This window comes from Triturus cristatus, chromosome 12 (genome assembly GCF_964204655.1).
Source record: "Triturus cristatus chromosome 12, aTriCri1.1, whole genome shotgun sequence".
In the NCBI taxonomy this organism is placed as follows: Eukaryota; Metazoa; Chordata; class Amphibia; order Caudata; family Salamandridae; genus Triturus; species Triturus cristatus.
The window spans coordinates 723608880-723627830 of NC_140595.1; the positions used below are offsets into that span (position 1 = coordinate 723608880).

The following is an 18951-nucleotide window of genomic DNA, read 5'->3' on the forward strand; positions in this document are numbered from 1 at the left end:
TTGCTTCATCATGATTTGGCACCAGTCATTAGCCGCAGTTCTGCTAATGAGCCACTGAGGTCAGTTTCAATAATTACTCAAAAACATAACCATGCAGCCCACCCCTCAACTGTGTATTTATCTTGCTTTTCTGCTGTTCGTGTGATTAGCTGGGAGGAGCTCACGGCGACATCCTCCCTATAAAAGTGTAGATGGATCACTCTCTAACTCTTTCTTGCTTCACATACAAATGGCTTGAAAGGTGCAGGGAAGATGCAGGTCTAATAGACAGAATAGAAGGTCTGTGCCAGGTGGGTTTCTCTGCATTGGTGTCCCATCACAGGACCGCAAGTGTAATGTGTGATCTTTGACTCCTGGCATTTCACAAGCAGGCGGCCAGGAAACGGTTTCAGCCAATCAACAACTGAGGAGACGCAGCCTCTGAATGAGGAATGAGGAAGCAATGAATACATCCAGCCTATCACAGGAACAGCCCTGAGTGTTCCGAATTATAAAATCTCCATGTCACTGTATGTCATTGAGCCCAAGTAGCTCGCCGTGATCGTATAGTGGTTAGTACTCTGCGTTGTGGCCACAGCAACCTCGGTTCGAATCCGAGTCACGGCATTGTAGTTGGCAATGTCACGGCAGTTGGGTGTTTATTTTAGAGAATTAGCAAATGTACCAGTGGTTTTTGTAAAATGTCTATTAAAAACAGATCCTTTCAAATATTTAAACCATCTAACAACAAACGATTTAAACTCGCATGATTATAAGCTGTAGCTATAATGTATTTACTTACATAAATTATCGTTCTTGAAACTATTGGGGGTGGAGGGGGAGCGGAGCTCACCCCCCAGGTGCAGTTGAGTGACCTGTGTTGTGGCTCTCTTGAGGGAAGGCACAAATTTTGCTGTCACCCAGCCCAATCCAGACGTGTATTGGGGCCAGGTTTCAGGCAAATAGAGCAGTAAGTGCAGAGAAATGTTCACTCTCTAAAAGTGGCATTTCTAAAATAGTAAAGTTAAATCCAACCTCACCAGTAAGTAGGATTTTCAATAAATAAATAAAGCTACTCCTCTCCGATATGGAATTACCAAATAAAAAGTATAGGGGAATACACAGAGCTAACCTATGAGAGGGGTAGACCTCACAGTAGTGAAAAATGAAATAGACTGTTTGGTACTTACAGGACACGCAAACCACCAAAGTACATATCTTATTTTTTACTTACATAGCATCATGCACCTAGGACTACCTAGGGCCTACCTTAGGTGTAAATTATATGTAATAAAAGGGGAGTTTAAGGCTTGGCCAGTAGGCTGGGACTCCCCTGGGATACCCCTGAGTCTATGCCCAGAACCATAACTCTGCCAGTCGAGTACTTACCTAAAAGCCGATAACTCACTTTTCTTCCATAGGCTAACATTGAGTGGTTTCACTTGGAAATTCTTCTAAGCGGTGTGGAGTTTTGGAACTTTAAAATATTCATCTAAAATCAGCCGAACAACGAATTCTGATTTACTCACCTGTTATCAGGAGAGACCTCAGTGCTGCATCTTGGAGCTCAGTACTGCCCCTGAAAAGTAATTTTAACCGTACTTACCAGTAACTCGAATTTCCTTCCATGGGATATCATTGCCTGCTTTTTGCTGAAAATGTTCTAAGTGTCGATTTTTGAAACTTACAAATATTCTTTAAAAATCGTACTAACTGTGAAAACGTAATTGTTTACCTGTTTTAGATAGATGTCCCAGTACTGAGCCTAGGAGCCCAGCACTGGATTACAAAAGTAACGAGAACGTACTTTACCCGTAACTTGAATTTTCCTCCATAGGAAACCATTGACTGTTTTTCTGTGAAATTTCTTCTAAGTGTCGATTTTGCAAACATGTAAATATTCCTTAAAAATCGCCTGTATAACTTAAACGCAGTTTCTCAACTGCTTACAGGTGGTACAGTAGTGCTGGATCTAGGATCCAACACTGACCTAGAAAAAGTAACCATAACCCCACTTACCTGCTAAGTGAATTTCCTTCCATAGGATAACATTGGTAATTTGATCAGCAAAAGTTTCCAAGTGTCAACTTTTAAAATAGCAAAATATTGCTTAAAAATCACAACAGTAACTAAAACGAATTTACTCACTTGTTTCCAAGAACTGTCCCAGGACTGAATCTAGGATCCAGTCCTGGATTTAGAAAAGTAATCCTGAAAGTAATTAATTGCATATAACTTAAAATTCCCATTGAGCTCAATGAATTATTGTGATTCAAATTGTGTTGCCTATTGCAATAAACTGTAACTATGACCTGCAAAAGTCAATTGCCTATTGCAAAGTATTTAACTAAAGCATCTCATTCTGAGAAAGTATATTTTGATACCTATTGTTGGTTCTAAAATAAAACAACAATATCTTTTTTATGCAAACCAATGGCCTAGAGTTCAGTTCTTGAGTGTGTGAGACCATTTGCTGACTGAGTGTGTACAACAAATGTTTTACACTGTACTCTGATACTGCCTTACTGCTCGGCAAGCTACCACTTTAGAGAGTAAGGTTATATCTAGCTTTAGCCTCTGCCAAACCTCTGGGGACTGGGGACTCTGTGCACACTGTACCTATTTGGGAACAGTATATACAGAGCCACTTTCTCACAGTAGTGATAAAGTGATTAGAGTCCTAAGGCCAACATAAAGATACAGCAAAACGTGAGGTGAAAAGCAAAAAGGTTGCTGGTAGGCCACCTTAAGGATGCCAGGTCTAACAAAAACTGAACTAAGGATAACATGAGTAAAACATCAGGTTTCTCTACTGCATTTGGTGAGACAAGTGGGCCTTCTTTTATCTTCCATTCAAGCAATCTTTGACAGACCCCTTTATTATAGAGCTTTTCAAGGATTAAAGATAAGGCACTTACAAAGGAGTCCCAAATACTCAGAGATGGTTGACTTCTGTAATATGGGTCGTAGACTAAAAGCAGCGCAAAAACAGAGTGCAACAGGGTCCAAAAAACTTGAGTGCCACAAGAGAGTTTGAATGCAAGCGTATCCTTTTACAGATCCAGAGATATACTCATGCAATTTTTGTTTTTAGGACAGAACGTGCATGATGAAAAAAACATTGTTTTTAAAAAGCGCATTGCAGAATATCAGTACTTTGATGTGGGAAAACTTCAAAACTTTCAAACAAAATATTTGTGGGCAGCTTACAGCAAGTTGTTGTGGCCGAGTGGTTAAGGCGATGGACTAGAAATCCATTGGGGTATCCCCGCGCAGGTTCGAATCCTGCCAACAACGAGAATCTTTTTATTATCGGCTACAATTTCAGAAGTTAACCTTTAGTATTTCTTCCATTTCAGTTTTATAAATAGGTGGCTTAATTTTGTGTCACTATTGCCTCTCCACATATTTGTTATCGCTACCTCTTTCATGTCTTAGCTACACCTCATTCCTACTTTAGCACTGGTGTAAACGCTTCAAATTATTATACCGTTGCTCTCTCATTCATACCTCCGCATGCACTTGAAAGTTACTTTACCAATAAAAGACGCAAAGAGAGAAATAGAACAAAAGTGCTGGCTGGATTGGCAAACACACTTCATAAAACTGCATTTTCTTTTTTATTCTCCCCCGTGTTACATGCTTAACCTCCCCATGTGTAATTTCTCTTAACCTGCTGTCCCAGGAAGAGAATTTCATCTACAGGCTCTTTCTGTGTTTTTTTCCCTAGTCTGTCTTTCCCATTTCTTAGCTGTGTAACTGTTCCTTTACGCGCTCTATTTAAACGCCATCAATCTCATTTGAGCTCCTTGCTCCCGCTTCTGTTTTCTCCACCTCTCATACTGCCAGTTCTCTCTTTCTCTGTGGTTGGTGGCTACTTTCCTGAGCTTCCGAAGCCACGTGGTTCCTGCCTCTTGTTGTCAGACTTGAATTGGAAAAGGAACCATATTAACAAGCCTTTACCACTCACACACGGCGGAAGTTTATACTTTAATTCAGTGAGCTAAGAAAAGCGTGTTGTGGGTCCCCTACGAGCCATGGTGCTTGCTTCATCATGATTTGGCACCAGTCATTAGCCGCAGCTCTGCTAATGAGCCACTGAGGTCAGTTTCAATAGTTACTCAAAAACATAACCATGCAGCCCACCCCTCAACTGTGTATTTATCTTGCTTTTCTGCTGTTCGTGTGATTAGCTGGGAGGAGCTCACGGCGACATCCTCCCTATAAAAGTGTAGATGGATCACTCTCTAACTCTTTCTTGCTTCACATACAAATGGCTTGAAAGGTGCAGGGAAGATGCAGGTCTAATAGACAGAATAGAAGGTCTGTGCCAGGTGGGTTTCTCTGCATTGGTGTCCCATCACAGGTCAGCAAGTGTAATGTGTGATCTTTGACTCCTGGCATTTCACAAGCAGGCGGCCAGGAAACGGTTACAGCCTATCAACCACTGAGGAGACGCAGCCTCTGAATGAGGAATGAGGAAGCAATGAATACATCCAGCCTATCACAGGAACAGCCCTGAGTGTTCCGAATTATAAATTCTCCATTTCACTGTACGTCATTGAGCCCAAGTAGCTCGCAGTGATCGTATAGTGGTTAGTACTCTGCGTTGTGGCTGCTGCAACCTCGGTTCGAATCCGAGTCACGGCATTGTGGTTGGCAATGTCACGGCAGTTCGGTGTTAATTTTACAGAATTAGCAAATGTACCAGTGGTTTTTGTAAAATGTCTATTAAAAACAGATCCTTTCAAATATTTAAACCATCTAACAACAAATGATTTAAACTCGCATGATTATAAGCTGTAGCTATAATGTATTTACTTACATAAATTATCGTTCTTGAACCTATTGGGGGTGGAGGGGGAGCGGAGCTCACCCCCCAGGTGCAGTTGAGTGACCTGTGTTGTGGCTCTCTAGAGGGAAGGCACAAATTTTGCTGTCACCCAGCCCAATCCAGACGTGTATTGGGGCCAGGTTTCAGGCAAATAGAGCAGTAAGTGCAGAGAAATGTTCACTCTCTAAAAGTGGCATTTCTAAAATAGTAAAGTTAAATCCAACCTCACCAGTAAGTAGGATTTTCAATAAATAAATAAAGCTACTCCTCTCCGATATGGAATTTCCAAATAAAAAGTATAGGGGAATACACAGAGCTAACCTATGAGAGGGGTAGACCTCACAGTAGTGAAAAATGAAATAGACTGTTTGGTACTTACAGGACACGCAAACCACCAAAGTACATATCTTATTTTTTACTTACATAGCATCATGCACCTAGGACTACCTAGGGCCTACCTTAGGTGTAAATTATATGTAATAAAAGGGGAGTTTAAGGCTTGGCAAGTAGGCTGGGACTCCCCTGGGATACCCCTGAGTCTATGCCCAGAACCATAACTCTGCCAGTCGAGTACTTACCTAAAAGCCGATAACTCACTTTTCTTCCATAGGCTAACATTGAGAGGTTTCACTTGGAAATTCTTCTAAGCGGTGTGGAGTTTTGGAACTTTAAAATATTCATCTAAAATCAGCCGAACAACGAATTCTGATTTACTCACCTGTTATCAGGAGAGACCTCAGTGCTGCATCTTGGAGCTCAGTACTGCCCCTGAAAAGTAATTTTAACCGTACTTACCAGTAACTCGAATTTCCTTCCATGGGATATCATTGCCTGCTTTTTGCTGAAAATTTTCTAAGTGTCGATTTTTGAAACTTACAAATATACTTTAAAAATCGTACCAACTGTGAAAACGTAATTGTTTACCTGTTTTAGATAGATGTCCCAGTACTGAGCCTAGGAGCCCAGCACTGGATTACAAAAGTAACGAGAACGTACTTTACCCGTAACTTGAATTTTCTTCCATAGGAAACCATTGACTGTTTTTCTGTGAAATTTCTTCTAAGTGTCGATTTTGCAAACATGTAAATATTCCTTAAAAATCGCCTGTATAACTTAAACGCAGTTTCTCAACTGCTTACAGGTGGTACAGTAGTGCTGGATCTAGGATCCAACACTGACCTAGAAAAAGTAACCATAACCCCACTTACCTGCTAAGTGAATTTCCTTCCATAGGATACCATTGGTAATTTGATCAGCAAAAGTTTCCAAGTGTCAACTTTTAAAATAGCAAAATATTGCTTAAAAATCACAACAGTAACTAAAACGAATTTACTCACTTGTTTCCAAGAACTGTCCCAGGACTGAATCTAGGATCCAGTCCTGGATTTAGAAAAGTAATCCTGAAAGTAATTATTTGCATATAACTTAAAATTCCCATTGAGCTCAATGTATTATTGTGATTCAAATTGTGTTGCCTATTGCAATAAACTGTAACTATGACCTGCAAAAGTCAATTGCCTATTGCAAAGTATTTAACTAAAGCATCTCATTCTGAGAAAGTATATTTTGATACCTATTGTTGGTTCTAAAATAAAACAACAATATCTTTTGTATGCAAACCAATGGCCTAGAGTTCAGTTCTTGAGTGTGTGAGACCATTTGCTGACTGAGTGTGTACAACAAATGTTTTACACTGTACTCTGATACTGCCTTACTGCTCGGCAAGCTACCACTTTAGAGAGTAAGGTTATATCTAGCTTTAGCCTCTGCCAAACCTCTGGGGACTGGGGACTCTGTGCACACTGTACCTATTTGGGAACAGTATATACAGAGCTACTTTCTCACAGTAGTGATAAAGTGATTAGAGTCCTAAGGCCAACATAAAGATACAGCAAAACGTGAGGTGAAAAGCAAAAAGGTTGCTGGTAGGCCACCTTAAGGATGCCAGGTCTAACAAAAACTGAACTAAGGATAACATGAGTAAAACATCAGGTTTCTCTCCTGCATTTGGTGAGACAAGTGGGCCTTCTTTCATCTTCCATTCAAGCAATCTTTGACAGACCCCTTTATTATAGAGCTTTTCAAGGATTAAAGATAAGGCACTTACAAAGGAGTCCCAAATACTCAGAGATGGTTGACTTCTGTAATATGGGTCGTAGACTAAAAGCAGCGCAAAAACAGAGTGCAACAGGGTCCAAAAAACTTGAGTGCCACAAGAGAGTTTGAATGCAAGCGTATCCTTTTACAGATCCAGAGATATACTCATGCAATTTTTGTGGTTAGGACAGAACGTGCATGATGAAAAAACATTGTTTTTAAAAAGCGCATTGCAGAATATCAGTACTTTGATGTGGGAAAACTTCAAAACTTTCAAACAAAATATTTGTAGGCAGCTTACAGCAAGTTGTTGTGGCCGAGTGGTTAAGGCGATGGACTAGAAATCCATTGGGGTATCCCTGCGCAGGTTCGAATCCTGCCAACAACGAGATTCTTTTTATTATCGGCTACAATTTCAGAAGTTAACCTTTAGTATTTCTTCCATTTCAGTTTTATAAATAGGTGGCTTATTTTTGTGTCACTATTGCCTCTCCACATATTTGTTATCGCTACCTCTTTCATGTCTTAGCTACACCTCATTCCTACTTTAGCACTGGTGTAAACGCTTCAAATTATTATACCGTTGCTCTCTCATTCATACCTGCACATGCACTTGAAAGTTACTTTACCAATAAAAGACGCAAAGAGAGAAATAGAACAAAAGTGCTGGCTGGATTGGCAAACACACTTCATAAAACTGCATTTTCTTTTTTATTCTCCCCCGTGTTACATGCTTAACCTCCCCATGTGTAATTTCTCTTAACCTGCTGTCCCAGGAAGAGAATTTCATCTACAGGCTCTTTCTGTGTTTTTTTCCCTAGTCTGTCTTTCCCATTTCTTAGCTGTGTAACTGTTCCTTTACGCGCTCTATTTAAACGCCATCAATCTCATTTGAGCTCCTTGCTCCCGCTTCTGTTTTCTCCACCTCTCATACTGCCAGTTCTCTCTTTCTCTGTGGTTGGTGGCTACTTTCCTGAGCTTCCGAAGCCACGTGGTTCCTGCCTCTTGTTGTCAGACTTGAATTGGAAAAGGAACCATATTAACAAGCCTTTACCACTCACACACGGCGGAAGTTTATACTTTAATTCAGTGAGCTAAGAAAAGCGTGTTGTGGGTCCCCTACGAGCCATGGTGCTTGCTTCATCATGATTTGGCACCAGTCATTAGCCGCAGCTCTGCTAATGAGCCACTGAGGTCAGTTTCAATATTTACTCAAAAACATACCCATGCAGCCCACCCCTCAACTGTGTATTTATCTTGCTTTTCTGCTGTTCGTGTGATTAGCTGGGAGGAGCTCACGGCGACATCCTCCCTATAAAAGTGTAGATGGATCACTCTCTAACTCTTTCTTGCTTCACATACAAATGGCTTGAAAGGTGCAGGGAAGATGCAGGTCTAATAGACAGAATAGAAGGTCTGTGCCAGGTGGGTTTCTCTGCATTGGTGTCCCATCACAGGTCCGCAAGTGTAATGTGTGATCTTTGACTCCTGGCATTTCACAAGCAGGCAGCCAGGAAACGGTTTCAGCCTATCAACCACTGAGGAGACGCAGCCTCTGAATGAGGAATGAGGAAGCAATGAATACATCCAGCCTATCACATGAACAGCCCTGAGTGTTCCGAATTATAAATTCTCCATTTCACTGTACGTCATTGAGCCCAAGTAGCTCGCAGTGATCGTATAGTGGTTAGTACTCTGCGTTGTGGCTGCTGCAACCTCGGTTCGAATCCGAGTCACGGCATTGTGGTTGGCAATGTCACGGCAGTTCGGTGTTAATTTTACAGAATTAGCAAATGTACCAGTGGTTTTTGTAAAATGTCTATTAAAAACAGATCCTTTCAAATATTTAAACCATCTAACAACAAATGATTTAAACTCGCATGATTATAAGCTGTAGCTATAATGTATTTACTTACATAAATTATCGTTCTTGAACCTATTGGGGGTGGAGGGGGAGCGGAGCTCACCCCCCAGGTGCAGTTGAGTGACCTGTGTTGTGGCTCTCTAGAGGGAAGGCACAAATTTTGCTGTCACCCAGCCCAATCCAGACGTGTATTGGGGCCAGGTTTCAGGCAAATAGAGCAGTAAGTGCAGAGAAATGTTCACTCTCTAAAAGTGGCATTTCTAAAATAGTAAAGTTAAATCCAACCTCACCAGTAAGTAGGATTTTCAATAAATAAATAAAGCTACTCCTCTCCGATATGGAATTACCAAATAAAAAGTATAGGGGAATACACAGAGCTAACCTATGAGAGGGGTAGACCTCACAGTAGTGAAAAATGAAATAGACTGTTTGGTACTTACAGGACACGCAAACCACCAAAGTACATATCTTATTTTTTACTTACATAGCATCATGCACCTAGGACTACCTAGGGCCTACCTTAGGTGTAAATTATATGTAATAAAAGGGGAGTTTAAGGCTTGGCAAGTAGGCTGGGACTCCCCTGGGATACCCCTGAGTCTATGCCCAGAACCATAACTCTGCCAGTCGAGTACTTACCTAAAAGCCGATAACTCACTTTTCTTCCATAGGCTAACATTGAGAGGTTTCACTTGGAAATTCTTCTAAGCGGTGTGGAGTTTTGGAACTTTAAAATATTCATCTAAAATCAGCCGAACAACAAATTCTGATTTACTCACCTGTTATCAGGAGAGACCTCAGTGCTGCATCTTGGAGCTCAGTACTGCCCCTGAAAAGTAATTTTAACCGTACTTACCAGTAACTCGAATTTCCTTCCATGGGATATCATTGCCTGCTTTTTGCTGAAAATTTTCTAAGTGTCGATTTTTGAAACTTACAAATATACTTTAAAAATCGTACCAACTGTGAAAACGTAATTGTTTACCTGTTTTAGATAGATGTCCCAGTACTGAGCCTAGGAGCCCAGCACTGGATTACAAAAGTAACGAGAACGTACTTTACCCGTAACTTGAATTTTCTTCCATAGGAAACCATTGACTGTTTTTCTGTGAAATTTCTTCTAAGTGTCGATTTTGCAAACATGTAAATATTCCTTAAAAATCGCCTGTATAACTTAAACGCAGTTTCTCAACTGCTTACAGGTGGTACAGTAGTGCTGGATCTAGGATCCAACACTGACCTAGAAAAAGTAACCATAACCCCACTTACCTGCTAAGTGAATTTCCTTCCATAGGATACCATTGGTAATTTGATCAGCAAAAGTTTCCAAGTGTCAACTTTTAAAATAGCAAAATATTGCTTAAAAATCACAACAGTAACTAAAACGAATTTACTCACTTGTTTCCAAGAACTGTCCCAGGACTGAATCTAGGATCCAGTCCTGGATTTAGAAAAGTAATCCTGAAAGTAATTATTTGCATATAACTTAAAATTCCCATTGAGCTCAATGTATTATTGTGATTCAAATTGTGTTGCCTATTGCAATAAACTGTAACTATGACCTGCAAAAGTCAATTGCCTATTGCAAAGTATTTAACTAAAGCATCTCATTCTGAGAAAGTATATTTTGATACCTATTGTTGGTTCTAAAATAAAACAACAATATCTTTTGTATGCAAACCAATGGCCTAGAGTTCAGTTCTTGAGTGTGTGAGACCATTTGCTGACTGAGTGTGTACAACAAATGTTTTACACTGTACTCTGATACTGCCTTACTGCTCGGCAAGCTACCACTTTAGAGAGTAAGGTTATATCTAGCTTTAGCCTCTGCCAAACCTCTGGGGACTGGGGACTCTGTGCACACTGTACCTATTTGGGAACAGTATATACAGAGCTACTTTCTCACAGTAGTGATAAAGTGATTAGAGTCCTAAGGCCAACATAAAGATACAGCAAAACGTGAGGTGAAAAGCAAAAAGGTTGCTGGTAGGCCACCTTAAGGATGCCAGGTCTAACAAAAACTGAACTAAGGATAACATGAGTAAAACATCAGGTTTCTCTACTGCATTTGGTGAGACAAGTGGGCCTTCTTTCATCTTCCATTCAAGCAATCTTTGACAGACCCCTTTATTATAGAGCTTTTCAAGGATTAAAGATAAGGCACTTACAAAGGAGTCCCAAATACTCAGAGATGGTTGACTTCTGTAATATGGGTCGTAGACTAAAAGCAGCGCAAAAACAGAGTGCAACAGGGTCCAAAAAACTTGAGTGCCACAAGAGAGTTTGAATGCAAGCGTATCCTTTTACAGATCCAGAGATATACTCATGCAATTTTTGTGGTTAGGACAGAACGTGCATGATGAAAAAACATTGTTTTTAAAAAGCGCATTGCAGAATATCAGTACTTTGATGTGGGAAAACTTCAAAACTTTCAAACAAAATATTTGTAGACAGCTTACAGCAAGTTGTTGTGGCCGAGTGGTTAAGGCGATGGACTAGAAATCCATTGGGGTATCCCCGCGCAGGTTCGAATCCTGCCAACAACGAGATTCTTTTTATTATCGGCTACAATTTCAGAAGTTAACCTTTAGTATTTCTTCCATTTCAGTTTTATAAATAGGTGGCTTATTTTTGTGTCACTATTGCCTCTCCACATATTTGTTATCGCTACCTCTTTCATGTCTTAGCTACACCTCATTCCTACTTTAGCACTGGTGTAAACGCTTCAAATTATTATACCGTTGCTCTCTCATTCATACCTGCACATGCACTTGAAAGTTACTTTACCAATAAAAGACGCAAAGAGAGAAATAGAACAAAAGTGCTGGCTGGATTGGCAAACACACTTCATAAAACTGCATTTTCTTTTTTATTCTCCCCCGTGTTACATGCTTAACCTCCCCATGTGTAATTTCTCTTAACCTGCTGTCCCAGGAAGAGAATTTCATCTACAGGCTCTTTCTGTGTTTTTTTCCCTAGTCTGTCTTTCCCATTTCTTAGCTGTGTAACTGTTCCTTTACGCGCTCTATTTAAACGCCATCAATCTCATTTGAGCTCCTTGCTCCCGCTTCTGTTTTCTCCACCTCTCATACTGCCAGTTCTCTCTTTCTCTGTGGTTGGTGGCTACTTTCCTGAGCTTCCGAAGCCACGTGGTTCCTGCCTCTTGTTGTCAGACTTGAATTGGAAAAGGAACCATATTAACAAGCCTTTACCACTCACACACGGCGGAAGTTTATACTTTAATTCAGTGAGCTAAGAAAAGCGTGTTGTGGGTCCCCTACGAGCCATGGTGCTTGCTTCATCATGATTTGGCACCAGTCATTAGCCGCAGCTCTGCTAATGAGCCACTGAGGTCAGTTTCAATATTTACTCAAAAACATACCCATGCAGCCCACCCCTCAACTGTGTATTTATCTTGCTTTTCTGCTGTTCGTGTGATTAGCTGGGAGGAGCTCACGGCGACATCCTCCCTATAAAAGTGTAGATGGATCACTCTCTAACTCTTTCTTGCTTCACATACAAATGGCTTGAAAGGTGCAGGGAAGATGCAGGTCTAATAGACAGAATAGAAGGTCTGTGCCAGGTGGGTTTCTCTGCATTGGTGTCCCATCACAGGTCCGCAAGTGTAATGTGTGATCTTTGACTCCTGGCATTTCACAAGCAGGCAGCCAGGAAACGGTTTCAGCCTATCAACCACTGAGGAGACGCAGCCTCTGAATGAGGAATGAGGAAGCAATGAATACATCCAGCCTATCACAGGAACAGCCCTGAGTGTTCCGAATTATAAATTCTCCATGTCACTGTATGTCATTGAGCCCAAGTAGCTTGCCGTGATCGTATAGTGGTTAGTACTCTGCGATGTGGCCGCAGCAACCTTGGTTCGAATCTGAGTCACGGCATTGTGGTTGGCAATGTCACTGCAGTTGGGTGTTAATTTTACAGAATTAGCAAATGTACCAGTGGTTTTTGTAAAATGTCTATTAAAAACAGATCCTTTCAAATATTTAAACCATCTAACAACAAATGATTTAAACTTGCATGATTATAAGCTGTAGCTATAATGTATTTATTTACATAAATTATCGTTCTTGAACCTATTGGGGGTGGAGGGGGAGCGGAGCTCACCCCCCAGGTGCAGTTGAGTGACCTGTGTTGTGGCTCTCTAGAGGGAAGGCACAAATTTTGCTGTCACCCAGCCCAATCCAGATGTGTATTGGGCTCCAGGTTTCAGGCAAATAGAGCAGTAAGTGCAGAGAAATGTTCACTCTCTAAAAGTGGCATTTATAAAATAGTAAAGTTAAATCCAACCTCACCAGTAAGTAGGATTTTCAATAAATAAATAAAGCTACTCCTCTCCGATATGGAATTACCAAATAAAAAGTATAGGGGAATACACAGAGCTAACCTATGAGAGGGGTAGACCTGACAGTAGTGAAAAATGAAATAGACTGTTTGGTACTTACAGGACACGCGAACCACCAAAGTACATATCTTATTTTTTACTTACATAGCATCATGCACCTAGGACTACCTAGGGCCTACCTTAGGTGTAAATTATATGTAATAAAAGGGGAGTTTAAGGCTTGGCAAGTAGGCTGGGACTCCCCTGGGAGACCCCTGAGTCTATGCCCAGAACCATAACTCTGCCAGTCGAGTACTTACCTAAAAGCCGATAACTCACTTTTCTTCCATAGGCTAACATTGAGTGGTTTCACTTGGAAATTCTTCTAAGTGGTGTGGAGTTTTGGAACTTTAAAATATTAATCTAAAATCAGCCGAACAACGAATTCTGATTTACTCACCTGTTATCAGGAGAAACCTCAGTGCTGCATCTTGGAGCTCAGTACTGACCCTGAAAAGTAATTTTAACCGTACTTACCAGTAACTCGAATTTCCTTCCATGGGATATCATTGCCTGCTTTTTGCTGAAAATTTTCTAAGTGTCGATTTTTGAAACTTACAAATATTCTTTAAAAATCGTACCAACTGTGAAAACGTAATTGTTTACCTGTTTTAGATAGATGTCCCAGTACTGAGCCTAGGAGCCCAGCACTGGATTACAAAAGTAACGAGAACGTACTTTACCCGTAACTTGAATTTTCTTCCATAGGAAACCATTGACTGTTTTTCTGTGAAATTTCTTCTAAGGGTCGATTTTGCAAACATGTAAATATTCCTTAAAAATCGCCTGTATAACTTAAACGCAGTTTCTCAACTGCTTACAGGTGGTACAGTAGTGCTGGATCTAGGATCCAACACTGACCTAGAAAAAGTAACCATAACCCCACTTACCTGCTAAGTGAATTTCCTTCCATAGGATAACATTGGTAATTTGATCAGCAAAAGTTTCTAAGTGTCAACTTTTAAAATAGCAAAATATTGCTTAAAAATCACAACAGTAACTAAAACGAATTGACTCACTTGTTTCCAAGAACTGTCCAAGGACTGAATCTAGGATCCAGTCCTGGATTTAGAAAAGTAATCCTGAAAGTAATTAATTGCATATAACTTAAAATTCCCATTGAGCTCAATGTATTATTGGGATTCAAATTGTGTTGCCTATTGCAATAAACTGTAACTATTACCTGCAAAAGTCAATTGCCTATTGCAAAGTATTTAACTAAAGCATCTCATTCTGAGAAAGTATATTTTGATACCTATTGTTGGTTCTAAAATAGAACAACAATATCTTTTTTATGCAAACCAATGGCCTAGAGTTCAGTTCTTGAGTGTGTGAGACCATTTGCTGACTGAGTGTGTAAGACAAATGTTTTACACTGTACTCTGATACTGCCTTACTGCTCGGCAAGCTACCACTTTAGAGAGTAAGGGTATATCTAACTTTAGCCTCTGCCAAACCTCTGGGGACTGGGGACTCTGTGCACACTGTACCTATTTGGGAACAGTATATACAGAGCCACTTTCTCACAGTAGTGATAAAGTGATTAGAGTCCTAAGGCCAACATAAAGATACAGCAAAACGTGAGGTGAAAAGCAAAAAGGTTGCTGGTAGGCCACCTTAAGGATGCCAGGTCTAACAAAAATGAACTAAGGATAACATGAGTAAAACATCAGGTTTCTCTACTGCATTTGGTGAGACAAGTGAGCCTTCTTTTATCTTCCATTCAAGCAATCTTTGACAGACCCCTTTATTATAGAGCTTTTCAAGGATTAAAGATAAGGCACTTACAAAGGAGTCCCAAATACTCAGTGATGGTTGACTTCTGTAATATGGGTCGTAGACTAAAAGCAGCGCAAAAACAGAGTGCAACAGGGTCCAAAAAATTGAGTGCCACAAGAGAGTTTGAATGCAAGCGTATCCTTTTACAGATCCAGAGATATACTCATGGAATTTTTTTTTTTAGGACAGAACGTGCATGATGAAAAAATCATTGTTTTTAAAAAGAGCATTGCAGAATATCAGTACTTTGATGTGGGAAAACTTCAAAACTTTCAAACAAAATATTTGTGTGCAGCTTACAGTAAGTTGTTGTGGCCGAGTGGTTAAGGCGATGGACTAGAAATCCATTGGGGTATCCCCGCGCAGGTTCGAATACTGCCAACAACAAGAATCTTTTTATTATCGGCTACAATTTCAGAAGTTAACCTTTAGTATTTCTTCCATTTCAGTTTTATAAATAGGTGGCTTATTTTTGTGTCACTATTGCCTCTCCACATATTTGTTATCGCTACCTCTTTCATGTCTTTGCTACACCTCATTCCTACTTTAGCACTGGTGTAAACGCTTCAAATTATTATACCGTTGCTCTCTCATTCATACCTGCGCATGCACTTGAAAGTTACTTTACCAATAAAAGACGCAAAGAGAGAAATAGAACAAAAGTGCTGGCTGGATTGGCAAACACACTTCATAAAACTGCATTTTCTTTTTTATTCTCCCCCGTGTTACATGCTTAACCTCTCCATGTGTAATTTCTCTTAACCTGCTGTCCCAGGAAGAGAATTTCATCTACAGGCTCTTTCTGTGTTTTTTCCCTAGTCTGTATTTCCCATTTCTTAGCTGTGTAACTGTTCCTTTACGCGCTCTATTTAAACGCCATCAATCTAATTTGAGCTCCTTGCTCCCGCTTCTGTTTTCTCCACCTCTCATACTGCCAGTTCTCTCTTTCTCTGTGGTTGGTGGCTACTTTCCTGAGCTTCCGAAGCCACGTGGTTCCTGCCTCTTGTTGTCAGACTTGAATTGGAAAAGGAACCATATTAACAAGCCTTTACCACTCACACACGGCGGAAGTTTATACTTTAATAAAGTGAGCTAAGAAAAGCGTGTTGTGGGTCCCCTACGAGCCATGGTGCTTGCTTCATCATGATTTGGCACCAGTCATTAGCCGCAGCTCTGCTAATGAGCCACTGAGGTCAGTTTCAATATTTACTCAAAAACATAACCATGCAGCCCACCCCTCAACTGTGTATTTATCTTGCTTTTCTGCTGTTCGTGTGATTAGCTGGGAGGAGCTCACGGCGACATCCTCCCTATAAAAGTGTAGATGGATCACTCTCTAACTCTTTCTTGCTTCACATACAAATGGCTTGAAAGGTGCAGGGAAGATGCAGGTCTAATAGACAGAATAGAAGGTCTGTGCCAGGTGGATTTCTCTACATTGGTGTCCCATCACAGGTCCGCAAGTGTAATGTGTGATCTTTGACTCCTGGCATTTCACAAGCAGGCGGCCAGGAAACGGTTTCAGCCTATCAACCACTGAGGAGACGCAGCCTCTGAATGAGGAATGAGGAAGCAATGAATACATCCAGCCTATCACAGGAACAGCCCTGAGTGTTCCGAATTATAAATTCTCCATGTCACTGTATGTCGTTGAGCCCAAGTAGCTTGCCGTGATCGTATAGTGGTTAGTACTCTGCGATGTGGCCGCAGCAACCTTGGTTCGAATCTGAGTCACGGCATTGTGGTTGGCAATGTCACTGCAGTTGGGTGTTAATTTTACAGAATTAGCAAATGTACCAGTGGTTTTTGTAAAATGTCTATTAAAAACAGATCCTTTCAAATATTTAAACCATCTAACAACAAATGATTTAAACTTGCATGATTATAAGCTGTAGCTATAATGTATTTATTTACATAAATTATCGTTCTTGAACCTATTGGGGGTGGAGGGGGAGCGGAGCTCACCCCCCAGGTGCAGTTGAGTGACCTGTGTTGTGGCTCTCTAGAGGGAAGGCACAAATTTTGCTGTCACCCAGCCCAATCCAGATGTGTATTGGGCTCCAGGTTTCAGGCAAATAGAGCAGTAAGTGCAGAGAAATGTTCACTCTCTAAAAGTGGCATTTATAAAATAGTAAAGTTAAATCCAACCTCACCAGTAAGTAGGATTTTCAATAAATAAATAAAGCTACTCCTCTCCGATATGGAATTACCAAATAAAAAGTATAGGGGAATACACAGAGCTAACCTATGAGAGGGGTAGACCTGACAGTAGTGAAAAATGAAATAGACTGTTTGGTACTTACAGGACACGCGAACCACCAAAGTACATATCTTATTTTTTACTTACATAGCATCATGCACCTAGGACTACCTAGGGCCTACCTTAGGTGTAAATTATATGTAATAAAAGGGGAGTTTAAGGCTTGGCAAGTAGGCTGGGACTCCCCTGGGAGACCCCTGAGTCTATGCCCAGAACCATAACTCTGCCAGTCGAGTACTTACCTAAAAGCCGATAACTCACTTTTCTTCCATAGGCTAACATTGAGTGGTTTCACTTGGAAATTCTTCTAAGTGGTGTGGAGTTTTGGAACTTTAAAATATTAATCTAAAATCAGCCGAACAACGAATTCTGATTTACTCACCTGTTATCAGGAGAAACCTCAGTGCTGCATCTTGGAGCTCAGTACTGACCCTGAAAAGTAATTTTAACCGTACTTACCAGTAACTCGAATTTCCTTCCATGGGATATCATTGCCTGCTTTTTGCTGAAAATTTTCTAAGTGTCGATTTTTGAAACTTACAAATATTCTTTAAAAATCGTACCAACTGTGAAAACGTAATTGTTTACCTGTTTTAGATAGATGTCCCAGTACTGAGCCTAGGAGCCCAGCACTGGATTACAAAAGTAACGAGAACGTACTTTACCCGTAACTTGAATTTTCTTCCATAGGAAACCATTGACTGTTTTTCTGTGAAATTTCTTCTAAGGGTCGATTTTGCAAACATGTAAATATTCCTTAAAAATCGCCTGTATAACTTAAACGCAGTTTCTCAACTGCTTACAGGTGGTACAGTAGTGCTGGATCTAGGATCCAACACTGACCTAGAAAAAGTAACCATAACCCCACTTACCTGCTAAGTGAATTTCCTTCCATAGGATAACATTGGTAATTTGATCAGCAAAAGTTTCTAAGTGTCAACTTTTAAAATAGCAAAATATTGCTTAAAAATCACAACAGTAACTAAAACGAATTGACTCACTTGTTTCCAAGAACTGTCCAAGGACTGAATCTAGGATCCAGTCCTGGATTTAGAAAAGTAATCCTGAAAGTAATTAATTGCATATAACTTAAAATTCCCATTGAGCTCAATGTATTATTGGGATTCAAATTGTGTTGCCTATTGCAATAAACTGTAACTATTACCTGCAAAAGTCAATTGCCTATTGCAAAGTATTTAACTAAAGCATCTCATTCTGAGAAAGTATATTTTGATACCTATTGTTGGTTCTAAAATAGAACAACAATATCTTTTTTATGCAAACCAATGGCCTAGAGTTCAGTTCTTGAGTGTGTGAGACCATTTGCTGACTGAGTGTGTAAGACAAATGTTTTACACTGTACTCTGATACTGCCTTACTGCTCGGCAAGCTACCACTTTAGAGAGTAAGGGTATATCTAACTTTAGCCTCTGCCAAACCTCTGGGGACTGGGGACTCTGTGCACACTGTACCTATTTGGGAACAGTATATACAGAGCCACTTTCTCACAGTAGTGATAAAGTGATTAGAGTCCTAAGGCCAACATAAAGATACAGCAAAACGTGAGGTGAAAAGCAAAAAGGTTGCTGGTAGGCCACCTTAAGGATGCCAGGTCTAACAAAAATGAACTAAGGATAACATGAGTAAAACATCAGGTTTCTCTACTGCATTTGGTGAGACAAGTGAGCCTTCTTTTATCTTCCATTCAAGCAATCTTTGACAGACCCCTTTATTAT

At 40.3% G+C, this 18951-nt stretch overlaps 4 non-coding genes across 4 annotated transcripts; all 4 read left to right on the forward strand.

Moving 5' to 3' along the window:
* The first annotated feature begins 3194 nt into the window (after nt 1-3194).
* On the forward strand, nt 3195-3276 carry TRNAS-AGA (transfer RNA serine (anticodon AGA)). Its single transcript has one exon. It is a non-coding gene; the product is annotated as a tRNA-Ser (tRNA).
* Nucleotides 3277-7216: 3940 nt separating this feature from the next.
* Nucleotides 7217-7298, forward strand: TRNAS-AGA (transfer RNA serine (anticodon AGA)). The gene has a single exon. It is a non-coding gene; the product is annotated as a tRNA-Ser (tRNA).
* A 3940-nt stretch (nt 7299-11238) lies between these two features.
* Nucleotides 11239-11320, forward strand: TRNAS-AGA (transfer RNA serine (anticodon AGA)). Its single transcript has one exon. It is a non-coding gene; the product is annotated as a tRNA-Ser (tRNA).
* A 3940-nt stretch (nt 11321-15260) lies between these two features.
* Nucleotides 15261-15342, forward strand: TRNAS-AGA (transfer RNA serine (anticodon AGA)). The gene has a single exon. It is a non-coding gene; the product is annotated as a tRNA-Ser (tRNA).
* The last annotated feature ends 3609 nt before the right edge of the window (nt 15343-18951 follow it).